The sequence below is a fragment of the Rhinoderma darwinii genome, unplaced genomic scaffold (assembly GCF_050947455.1).
Source record: "Rhinoderma darwinii isolate aRhiDar2 unplaced genomic scaffold, aRhiDar2.hap1 Scaffold_587, whole genome shotgun sequence".
NCBI lineage: Eukaryota > Metazoa > Chordata > Amphibia > Anura > Rhinodermatidae > Rhinoderma > Rhinoderma darwinii.
The window spans coordinates 20,167-33,964 of record NW_027464141.1 but is presented as its reverse complement, the minus strand read 5'-3'; the positions used below and the strand labels follow the sequence as shown (position 1 = coordinate 33,964).

General features: G+C 40.4%; 1 long non-coding RNA gene across 1 annotated transcript; it reads right to left on the bottom strand.

Moving 5' to 3' along the window:
* Positions 1-287: 287 nt before the first annotated feature.
* On the bottom strand, positions 288-4,590 carry LOC142724717 (uncharacterized). Its single transcript, XR_012876204.1, has 3 exons — positions 4,301-4,590; positions 604-836; positions 288-464 (listed from the first exon to the last, which is right to left on the bottom strand). It is a non-coding gene; the product is annotated as an uncharacterized LOC142724717 (long non-coding RNA).
* Positions 4,591-13,798: the final 9,208 nt, after the last annotated feature.

Sequence of the window (13,798 nt, the reverse complement as noted above, 5' to 3'; positions counted from 1 at the left end):
CCACAGGTGATGTGCGGTGTGTGGACAGCTTAGCCCTATACATTTCAATACAGAAAAGCTGCAATACCACACACAGCCTCTGGACAGAGGTGGTGCAGAGCTTCCATTTGGGTCATAGAGAGGGTCTCCAGCGTGATACCCCCCTCTATGATATCTAAATACCCTTATAGGGCATTTCAGGTGTAACCAGAAGTTAAGGTGATACAAATAAATATTCCATACATGAGATTTCCTTAATGGAGATATTGTAACAATAATTACTGAAAATATGTAACTGACTTTTTCCTCCATTGTAGGAATAGAACCCGAGAAGCCACGTTTTGGACTACGGAACAGTCGATCCTCCGGATGAAATGCTGTGTGGTTGGAGCGCAGTCCCAGGAGCGCTGGTGTTGTTGTGCTGATCCATGTTCTTCTTATCTGGAGCTTGTATACAGAACACGCGATCCTTCTGGTCCGACCTACTAACATATATAAGCACAGCCTAAACACACACGTAATGATATATAATAACGTAACAGGAACATAACATTACTATGTATCAGCCCTGATACGTCAGTCTCATCATATTTCTGGGGTCCCCGCACACAGGATATACGTTACCTCCTGTGATGATGTCACTTCCTGTATTTCCTGTATGACATGGCTGCTCTTCCTCTTCCTGTTTCCTTTCTGATGTATTTCCTCTTCCTGTGTGATAAGACGTGTGCTGTTACCTCCTGTGATGATGTCACTTCCTGTATTTCCTGTATGACATGGCTGCTCTTCCTCTTCCCGTTTCCCTTTCTGATGTATTTCCTCTTCCTGTGTGATAAGACGTGTGCTGTTGCCTCCTGCTGTGTATAACACGAGATGTAACATGTCTTATAAAACATGTCAATAATAATCACAGAAAGAGAAAAACATTTTGTTAATTTCCATTCACATCAATGGTTATTTGTTTGCAGCCGTTTTTCTGAGCCGTACTTGTCTGTTTTTAGAATCAACTACAGGGAGATTTGAGATGTGGTTTGAGAATTTCTTTCCTATGTAAACCCCACCGATAAGGACAGCTAAGAAGCCTCAGTTATCAGCGAGCGACCCCATTATTAGAGTAAGCAGAGTGCCCCCATACAGTGCCAGCAGAGTATTGTCCCTTATACAGTGCCAGTATACTGCCCCCTCATAAACAACACTACCAGCAGAGATCCCTCAATAACCCATATTGCCAGCAAAGCGCCTCCAATAATTAGTGCCAGCAGACTGCCCCCAATAACCTCTACAAGCAGAGTTCCCCCTCACAAATAGTCCCAGCAGAGTGCCCCCAATAACCACTACAAGCAGAGTTCCCCATCACAAATAGTCCCAGCAGACTGCCCCCAATAACCTCTACAAGCAGAGTTCCCCCTCACAAATAGTCCCAGCAGAGTGCCCCCAATAACCACTACAAGCAGAGTTCCCCCTCACAAATAGTCCCAGCAGACTGCCCCCAATAACCTCTACAAGCAGAGTTCCCCCTCACAAATAGTCCCAGCAGACGGCCCCCAATAACCTCTACAAGCAGAGTTCCCCCTCACAAATAGTCCCAGCAGACGGCCCCCAATAACCTCTACAAGCAGAGTTCCCCCTCACAAATAGTCCCAGCAGACTGCCCCCAATAACCTCTACAAGCAGAGTTCCCCCTCACAAATAGTCCCAGCAGAGTGCCCCCAATAACCTCTACAAGCAGAGTTCCCCCTCACAAATAGTCCCAGCAGACTGCCCCCAATAACCTCTACAAGCAGAGTTCCCCCTCACAAATAGTCCCAGCAGAGTGCCTTCCTTTATGCAGCTACATCATGTAAGATCTTCCCTAGTTTGGAAGTCTCCAGGACAATCTGGGAGAGAAGACAAGTGTGATGTAACCTGGTTGCAGCGTGTAAATGTAGCCTGAAACATCACGTGTAGCCCCTAAGTCTATGTTCACATGTTACATATTTATTGCAGATTTCCATGGTCAAATTGACACATGAAGTATGAATGTGAATAGGGTTCTAGAAAACTGCATAAACTTGCAGCAGTAACAATCTGCAGTAGATGTAATGCAAAGGAAGCACAGCCAAATATGCTGCAAAATCCACATGTAATATATGGAGAAATATTAGGCCTAGTTCACACAGAGTTTTTTTGGAGCATTTTTTTACGTGGAAACCGCATTGAAAACCGCACCAAAAAACGTCCGAAAACTAATCTTATTGATTTCAATGGGATGCAGAGGCGTGTTTACCACGAGAAAAAAACACTCACAGGAAAAAGCAGCGTCAAGCCCTTTCTTCAAGCGTTTCCGTCTCTGACCTCCCATTGACATCAATGGGAGGCAAAGAAAACGGTTTTCGCAGCATTTTTGCATGCGGTGCTCAATGGCCGTGGTCGAAAAATGCGTCAAAAAAGCGGCAGAAGGAATTTTGAGGCAGATTTTTCCACCTGCAAAAAACTTGGTGTGTAAACAGGGACTTCGTGTCCACATGTGACCTACTCTATCCAATCCCAGCTGTAATTCCAGCCAAGGCTGCCTAAGATTATGTTCACACCCCCCACTTCTCCTGCGGTTTGGCCGCTGCAGCCCGATGAGGAGGGATTATAACTAGAAATTGTGGATATAAAGAACATGCAGAGGTTTCTGTGTGACAGTCTAAGGGCATGACCAGACGTGGCGGAGTTCTGCATACACTGTCCGCATCAATGCCGCACATAATCTGCGTTGCAGATTCTGTCGCGGCTTTGCCTAAAATGGGCATTAAATTGATGCGGACTGGCCGTTGCGTATTGAGGTGAAAGTACTTCCCTTCTCTCTATCAGTGCAGGATACAGGGACAGCCCTTTCCCTAGTAAAAGAAAAATAATTTCATACTTACTGGCCGTTGTCTTGGTGACGCGTCCCTCTTTCGACATCCAGCCCGACCTCCCTGGATGACGCGGCAGTCCATGTGACCGCTGCAGCCTGTGCTTGGCCTGTGATTGGCTGCAGCCGTCACTTGGACTGAAACGTAATCCTGGGAGGCCGGACTGGAGACAGAAGCAGGGAGTTCTCGGTAAGTATGAACTTCTATTTTTCTTACAGGTTGATGTATATTGTGATCGGATGTCACTGTCCAGGGTGCAGAAACAGTTACTACCGATCGCTTAACTCTTTCAGCACCCTGGACAGTGACTATTTACAGACGTCTCCTAGCAACGCTCCCGTAATTACGGGTGCACACACGTAGTCACCCGTAATTCCGGGAGCCCCATTGACTTCCTCAGTCTGGCTGTAGACCTAGAGATACATAGGTCTAGCCAGAATGAAGAACTATCATGTTAGTAAAACCAGCACGGTCCGCAGCACACATAACATCTGCGGACTTCATTGCGGAATTTTCACTCTCCATTGAAGTCAATGGAGAAATTCCGCAATGAGTCGGCAACAAGTCCGCTACACGTCCGCAACAGCCAGTGTATGCTGCGGACACCAAATTCCGCACCGCAGCCTATGCTCCGCAGCGGAATTGTCCGCAACGTGTAAACGAACCCAACTAAAAAGCTGTGGAAAGCAATGGAGAAACGTGTACGCTGCGGATTTCTGCTGCGGACTATCCGCAGCGGAATTTCAGAGCAATTCCGCCACGTCTGGTCATGCCCTAAGGCTCTGTTCACATCTGCATTGGGGTCCCGTTCTGACGTTCCCGTCAGAAGTTTCCGTCAGAACAGGACCCTGAGCAGACACAAACTGACACCGACGGAAACCAGGGGTTTCCGTTTCCATCACCATTGATTTCAGTAGTCGACTACGCTATTGCTTCCGGCAAAACTACGGGTCCGGTGCACAAAAGAGACAAACAGAAACCACGGGCACCGGCTCCGTCACCATTGAAATCGATGGTGATGGAAACAGAAACTCCTGGTTTTCATCGGTGTCTGCTCAGGGTCCCGTTCTGACGGAAACCTCCGACAGAACGTCAGAACGGGACCCCAACGCAGATGTGAACAGAGCCTAATATGGATGAGAAAGGGGAGGTGGGACTACTCATTGTTTATTATGCCCGGATACTGAACTGGTATTACTAGTATTATACCCTGTTCTATGAACTTTACCCGCTGGAGTACCCCAAAGATGCTTGTACCACTGATCCAGGTGCCATGTGTTTTGTAGTAAAATTAAATTGGTATTTGATTATTTTTTTTACAGTTAATATTTATTAAAAATGAGGTTTTAAAGTCTTTTGCCTGGCAGTGATAGTATGATATTTGTCCAATACCTATTTAGTTCCATTTTTCATGGATATTATGAGGTGGGACGACTCACCTAACCAGTATGTACCTGACGGGAGCTGCATGCGTCCATCTCATCAAGTCCCCGATCTCCTGGCAGCTCCACTTTCTACAGATCCTACAATGAAAATCTATGCAAAAAGTTTACACCAAAAAAACTGAACATTCTACTGCGGAACCAGGATTGTTGTTGTGTGGCAGGGCTGCACCTCGCCCTTCTGCTGCCGGAGGTAAACAGTGAAATAGCGCCCCCACCTGCATCACCATAGAGTGGCCATGTGGGGTAGAGAAAAGATAGCAAAGAAAATATAGAAAACCTTTATGTTTACATGTGGTAGAAATCTATTTAATACAAGTGAATAATATTTATAAAAATCGTAATCACATGCTGCGTTAGGCCTCATTCCCACGACAGGGTTTCCCGGCCGGGTGCCGGCCGTTCATAAATCGTCCGGCACCCGGCTGCATTAGGAATAATAGACCCCTAATGGGGCTATTCACACGACCGATTTTTTGACGGCCGGGGAAACCGGCCGTCAAAAAATAGGACATGCTCTATCTTCGGCCGGGTACCTGGCCGCCCGGCTCCCATAGAAGTCTATGGGGCCGGGTAATACCCGGCCATCACCGGGATGTGTCCTGAGTGATGGCCGGGTTTCCGGCGCTTGCGCTCTATCTCCTCCTCCTCACAGTGCAGAGTGCATGTGAGGAGGAGGAGTTGATGCCATTCTGACGAATGGCATCGCTGCACACTGTGTGGCAGGGCCGGGGTGTACAGCAGGTGGAAGGGAGCGCTGCGCTGGCTCCCTTCCCCTGCTTGTTTTAAAAGCGCCCTGGCCCGGCGACACCTTCGATGGCGCCGCTAGAAGCTGCTGCGGCTGCTACTACTGCAGCGACGCCACTATAGCAGAGCAGGGAGGTATCTCCCCGCTCTGCTATGTGCTAGCCCCACTTTAGCTCCTTGAAGGAGCGGAATCCCCGTGTTTTCGGGGATTCCGCTCCTGGACAGAGCGCTTGATGTCTCTGTCCATATCTGGGCAGTGACATCAGGGGAAACTCCTGAAGCGGAATCCCCGAACACATGGGGATTCCCCTTCAGGAGTTGCCGCTGATGTCACTGTCCAAATCTGCCCGGCCCGGCACGGATGCAAAACTTTATGCAAACCGGCCGGGCAGAATGGCCGATTTTACCGGCCGGCACTCGGGCTTGGGCGCGACCCGGTCGTGTGAATCCCGCCTTAGGCCTCATTCACACGACAGGGTCCGAGTGTCGGGCGGGAAAATTTTCCCGGCCGGTTTGCATCCGTTCCGGGCCGTGTTGCCGTTTTTACCGGCCGATTTGGACCCGATTTGCATCCGGTTTTTTCCCTGACCGTTTTTTAATCGGATTAATTTTTTGCACTTTACTTATTTTTTTATTACTATGGTCTGTCCCTCAAAGGTCAAAAAATACCTTTTTGGAACTTTTAATATTTTTTTTCTTTCTTTTACACCATGTTTTTCCACTGTAACTGGAGCTGCACAGCAGCCCCAGTTACAGGGGAAATCAGCCCTCTCACAGTGACGATTGTCACTAATAGGACTGTGCTAGGTCTAGTAAGACCCAGCAGCAGTCTGTCACTAACGGCACCCGGCGATCATGTGACCAGTCACATGATCACCGGGAGGAATAGAGACAGCGCCGCTGCTGTCTCTATTCCTATACACAGCGTTCATTGAGCGTTGTGTAAAAAGACATCGTAGAAGACAGAAGCAGCGAAAGCTGCTTCTATCCTCTCCTCAGGGTCCCCGGCAGTCACTGACAGCCGGAGACCCGACATTCAGCTGCCCGATCGCGCGGGCAGCAAGTTAAAACCCGAGCCGTAAAAAGTCTATGGCTCGGGTTTTAAGGACCCTGCCGTAAAAATACAGCCAGCGGTCGGGAACCGTAACAAGCAGGGGAAGGGAGCCAGCGCAGCGCTCCCTTCCACCTGCTGTACACCCCGGCCCTGCCACACAGTATCACCAGCGTAGCCATTCGTCCGAATGGCATCAACTCCTCCTCCTCACATGCATTCTGGACTGTGAGGAGGAGAGAGTGCGCGAGCGACGGTTGACCCGGCCATCACTCGGGACACATTCCGGTGATGGCCGTGTATTACCCGGACCCATAGACTTCTATGGGAGCCGGGCGGCCGGGTACCCGGCCGAAAATAGGGCATGTCCCATTTTTTGACGGCCGGTTTTCCTGTCCCGTCAAAAAATCGGTCGTGTGAATAGCCCCATTAGGGGTCTATTATTCCTAATGCAGCCGGGTGCCGGCCGATTTATGAACGGTCGGCACCCGGCCGGGAAACCCTGTCGTGTGAATCCCGCCTTAATTCTGCAGTGTATTACTGACATACCTACCTACCTGCACTCATTATATTACACTCATCCATTATATACCTACCTGCACTCATTATATTACACTCATCCATTATATACCTACCTGCACTCACTATATTACACTCATCCATTATATACCTACCTGCACTCACTATATTACACTCATCCATTATATACCTACCTGCACTCACTATATTACACTCATCCATTATATACCTACCTGCACTCATTATATTACACTCATCCATTATATACATACCTGCACTCACTATATTACACTCATATATTATATACCTACCTGCACTCATTATATTACACTCATACATTATATACCTACCTGCACTCACTATATTACACTCATATATTATATACCTACCTGCACTCATTATATTACACTCATACATTATATACCTACCTGCACTCACTATATTACACTCATACATTATATACCTACCTGCACTCACTATATTACACTCATACATTATATACCTACCTGCACTCATTATATTACACTCATACATTATATACATACCTGCACTAACTATATTACACTCATACATTATATACCTACCTGCACTCATTATATTACACTCATCCATTATATACCTACCTGCACTCATTATATTACACTCATCCATTATATACCTACCTGCACTCATTATATTACACTCATCCATTATATACCTACCTACCTGCACTCACTATATTACACTCATACATTATATACCTACCTGCACTCACTATATTACACTCATACATTATATACCTACCTGCACTCATTATATTACACTCATACATTATATACCTACCTGCACTCACTATATTACACTCATACATTATATACCTACCTGCACTCACTATATTACACTCATACATTATATACCTACCTGCACTCATTATATTACACTCATCCATTATATACTTACCTGCACTCATTATATTACACTCATCCATTATATACATACCTGCACTCACTATATTACACTCATATATTATATACCTACCTGCACTCATTATATTACACTCATACATTATATACCTACCTGCACTCACTATATTACACTCATATATTATATACCTACCTGCACTCATTATATTACACTCATACATTATATACCTACCTGCACTCACTATATTACACTCATACATTATATACCTACCTGCACTCACTATATTACACTCATACATTATATACCTACCTGCACTCATTATATTACAAACATATATTATATACCTACCTGCACTCACTATATTACACTCATACATTATATACCTACCTGCACTCATTATATTACACTCATACATTATATACATACCTGCACTAACTATATTACACTCATACATTATATACCTACCTGCACTCATTATATTACACTCATCCATTATATACCTACCTGCACTCATTATATTACACTCATCCATTATATACCTACCTGCACTCATTATATTACACTCATACATTATATACATACCTGCACTCATTATATTACACTCATCCATTATATACCTACCTGCACTCATTATATTACACTCATCCATTATATACCTACCTGCACTCATTATATTACACTCATCCATTATATACCTACCTGCACTCACTATATTACACTCATCCATTATATACCTACCTGCACTCATTATATTATACTCATCCATTATATACCTACCTGCAGTCATTATATTACACTCATCCATTATATACCTACCTGCACTCACTATATTACACTCATACATTATATTACACTCATCCATTATATACCTACCTGCACTCACTATATTACACTCATACATTATATACCTACCTGCACTCATTATATTACACTCATCCAATATATGCCTACCTGCACTCACTATATTACACTCATACATTATATACCTACCTGCACTCATTATATTACACTCATACATTATATACCAACCTGCACTCACTATATTACACTCATCCATTATATACCTACCTGCACTCACTATATTACACTCATCCATTATATACCTACCTGCACTCACTATATTACACTCATACATTATATACCTACCTGCATTATATTACACTCATACATTATATACCTACCTGCATTATATTACACTCATACATTATATACCTACCTGCACTCATTATATTACACTCATACATTATATACCTACCTGCACTCATTATATTATACTCATACATTATATACCTACCTGCACTCACTATATTACACTCATACATTATATACATACCTGCACTCACTATATTACACTCATCCATTATATACCTACCTGCACTCACTATATTACACTCATCTAATATATACCTACCTGCCTGCACTCACTATATTACACTCATCCATTATATACCTACCTGCACTCATTATATTACACTCATACATTATATACATACCTGCACTCACTATATTACACTCATACATTATATACCTACCTGCACTCATTATATTACACTCATCCATTATATACCTACCTACCTGCACTCACTATATTACACTCATCCATTATATACCTACCTGCACTCACTATATTACACTCATACATTATATACCTACCTGCACTCATTATATTACACTCATACATTATATACCTACCTGCACTCACTATATTACACTCATCCATTATATACCTACCTGCACTCACTATATTACACTCATACATTATATACCTACCTGCACTCATTATATTACACTCATCCATTATATACTTACCTGCACTCATTATATTACACTCATCCATTATATACATACCTGCACTCACTATATTACACTCATATATTATATACCTACCTGCACTCATTATATTACACTCATCCATTATATACCTACCTGCACTCATTATATTACACTCATCCATTATATACTTACCTGCACTCATTATATTACACTCATCCATTATATACATACCTGCACTCACTATATTACACTCATCCATTATATACCTACCTGCACTCATTATATTACACTCATCCATTATATACCTACCTGCACTCACTATATTACACTCATCCATTATATACCTACCTGCACTCACTATATTACACTCATACATTATATACCTACCTGCACTCATTATATTACACTCATACATTATATACATACCTGCACTCACTATATTACACTCATACATTATATACCTACCTGCACTCATTATATTACACTCATCCATTATATACCTACCTGCACTCATTATATTACACTCATCCATTATATACCTACCTGCACTCACTATATTACACTCATCCATTATATACCTACCTGCACGCACTATATTACACTCATACATTATATACCTACCTGCACTCACTATATTACACTCATACATTATATGCCTACCTGCACTCATTATATTACACTCATACATTATATACCTACCTGCACTCACTATATTACACTCATCCATTATATACCTACCTGCACTCACTATATTACACTCATACATTATATACCTACCTGCACTCATTATATTACACTCATCCATTATATACTTACCTGCACTCATTATATTACAGTCATCCATTATATACCTACCTGCACTCACTATATTACACTCATATATTATATACCTACCTGCACTCATTATATTACACTCATCCATTATATACTTACCTGCACTCATTATATTACACTCATACATTATATACCTACCTGCACTCACTATATTACACTCATATATTATATACCTACCTGCACTCATTATATTACACTCATACATTATATACCTACCTGCACTCACTATATTACACTCATATATTATATACCTACCTGCACTCATTATATTACACTCATACATTATATACCTACCTGCACTCACTATATTACACTCATCCATTATATACCTACCTGCACTCATTATATTACACTCATCCATTATATACCTACCTGCACTCATTATATTACACTCATCCATTATATACCTACCTGCACTCACTATATTACACTCATACATTATATACCTACCTGTACTCATTATATTACACTCATCCATTATATACCTACCTGCACTCACTATATTACACTCATACATTATATACCTACCTGCACTCATTATATTACACTCATCCATTATATACCTACCTGCACTCATTATATTACACTCATCCATTATATACCTACCTGCACTCACTATATTACACTCATACATTATATACCTACCTGTACTCATTATATTACACTCATCCATTATATACCTACCTGCACTCACTATATTACACTCATACATTATATACCTACCTGCACTCATTATATTACACTCATCCATTATATACCTACCTGCACTCACTATATTACACTCATACATTATATACCTACCTGCACTCATTATATTACACTCATACATTATATACCAACCTGCACTCACTATATTACACTCATCCATTATATACCTACCTGCACTCACTATATTACACTCATACATTATATACCTACCTGCATTATATTACACTCATACATTATACACCTACCTGCATTATATTACACTCATACATTATATACCTACCTGCACTCATTATATTACACTCATACATTATATACCTACCTGCACTCATTATATTACACTCATCTAATATATACCTACCTGCATTATATTACACTCATACATTATACACCTACCTGCATTATATTACACTCATACATTATATACCTACCTGCACTCATTATATTACACTCATACATTATATACCTACCTGCACTCATTATATTACACTCATCTAATATATACCTACCTGCACTCACTATATTACACTCATCCATTATATACCTACCTGCACTCATTATATTACACTCATACATTATATACATACCTGCACTCACTATATTACACTCATACATTATATACCTACCTGCACTCATTATATTACACTCATCCATTATATACCTACCTACCTGCACTCACTATATTACACTCATACATTATATACCTACCTGCACTCATTATATTACACTCATACATTATATACCTACCTGCACTCATTATATTACACTCATACATTATATACCTACCTGCACTCACTATATTACACTCATCCATTATATACCTACCTGCACTCACTATATTACACTCATACATTATATACCTACCTGCACTCATTATATTACACTCATCCATTATATACTTACCTGCACTCATTATATTACAGTCATACATTATATACCTACCTGCACTCACTATATTACACTCATATATTATATACCTACCTGCACTCATTATATTACACTCATACATTATATACCTACCTGCACTCACTATATTACACTCATACATTATATACCTACCTGCACTCACTATATTACACTCATACATTATATACCTACCTGCACTCATTATATTACAAACATATATTATATACCTACCTGCACTCACTATATTACACTCATCTAATATATACCTACCTGTACTCATTATATTACACTCATCCATTATATACCTACCTGCACTCACTATATTACACTCATATATTATATACCTACCTGCACTCATTATATTGCACTCATACATTATATACCTACCTGCACTCACTATATTACACCCATACATTATATACCTACCTGCACTCACTATATTACACTCATATATTATATACCTACCTGCACTCATTATATTACACTCATACATTATATACCTACCTGCACTCACTATATTACACTCATCCATTATATACCTACCTGCACTCACTATATTACACTCATACATTATATACCTACCTGCACTCATTATATTACACTCATCCATTATATACTTACCTGCACTAATTATATTACACTCATCCATTATATACCTACCTGCACTCACTATATTACACTCATATATTATATACCTACCTGCACTCATTATATTACACTCATCCATTATATACTTACCTGCACTCATTATATTACACTCATACATTATATACCTACCTGCACTCACTATATTACACTCATATATTATATACCTACCTGCACTCATTATATTACACTCATACATTATATACCTACATGCACTCATTATATTACTCTCATCCAATATATACCTATCTGCACTCACTATATTACACTCATACATTATATACCTACCTGCACTCATTATATTACACTCATACATTATATACCTACCTACACTCACTATATTACACTCATCCATTATATACCTACCTGCACTCACTATATTACACTCATCCATTATATACCTACCTGCACTCACTATATTACACTCATACATTATATACCTACCTGCACTCATTATATTACACTCATCCATTATATACCTACCTGCACTCACTATATTACACTCATACATTATATACATACCTGCACTCACTATATTACACTCATCCATTATATACCTACCTGCACTCACTATATTACACTCATCTAATATATACCTACCTGTACTCATTATATTACACTCATCCATTATATACCTACCTGCACTCACTATATTACACTCATATATTATATACCTACCTGCACTCATTATATTGCACTCATACATTATATACCTACCTGCACTCACTATATTACACTCATATATTATATACCTACCTGCACTCACTATATTACACTCATACATTATATACCTACCTGCACTCACTATATTACACTCATATATTATATACCTACCTGCACTAATTATATTACACTCATACATTATATACCTACCTGCACTCACTATATTACACTCATCCATTATATACCTACCTGCACTCACTATATTACACTCATACATTATATACCTACCTGCACTCATTATATTACACTCATCCATTATATACTTACCTGCACTAATTATATTACACTCATCCATTATATACCTACCTGCACTCACTATATTACACTCATATATTATATACCTACCTGCACTCATTATATTACACTCATCCATTATATACTTACCTGCACTCATTATATTACACTCATACATTATATACCTACCTGCACTCACTATATTAGACTCATATATTATATACCTACCTGCACTCATTATATTACACTCATACATTATATACCTAAATGCACTCATTATATTACTCTCATCCAATATATACCTATCTGCACTCACTATATTACACTCATACATTATATACCTACCTGCACTCACTATATTACACTCATACATTATATACCTACCTGCACTCACTATATTACACTCATACATTATATACCTACCTACACTCACTATATTACACTCATCCATTATA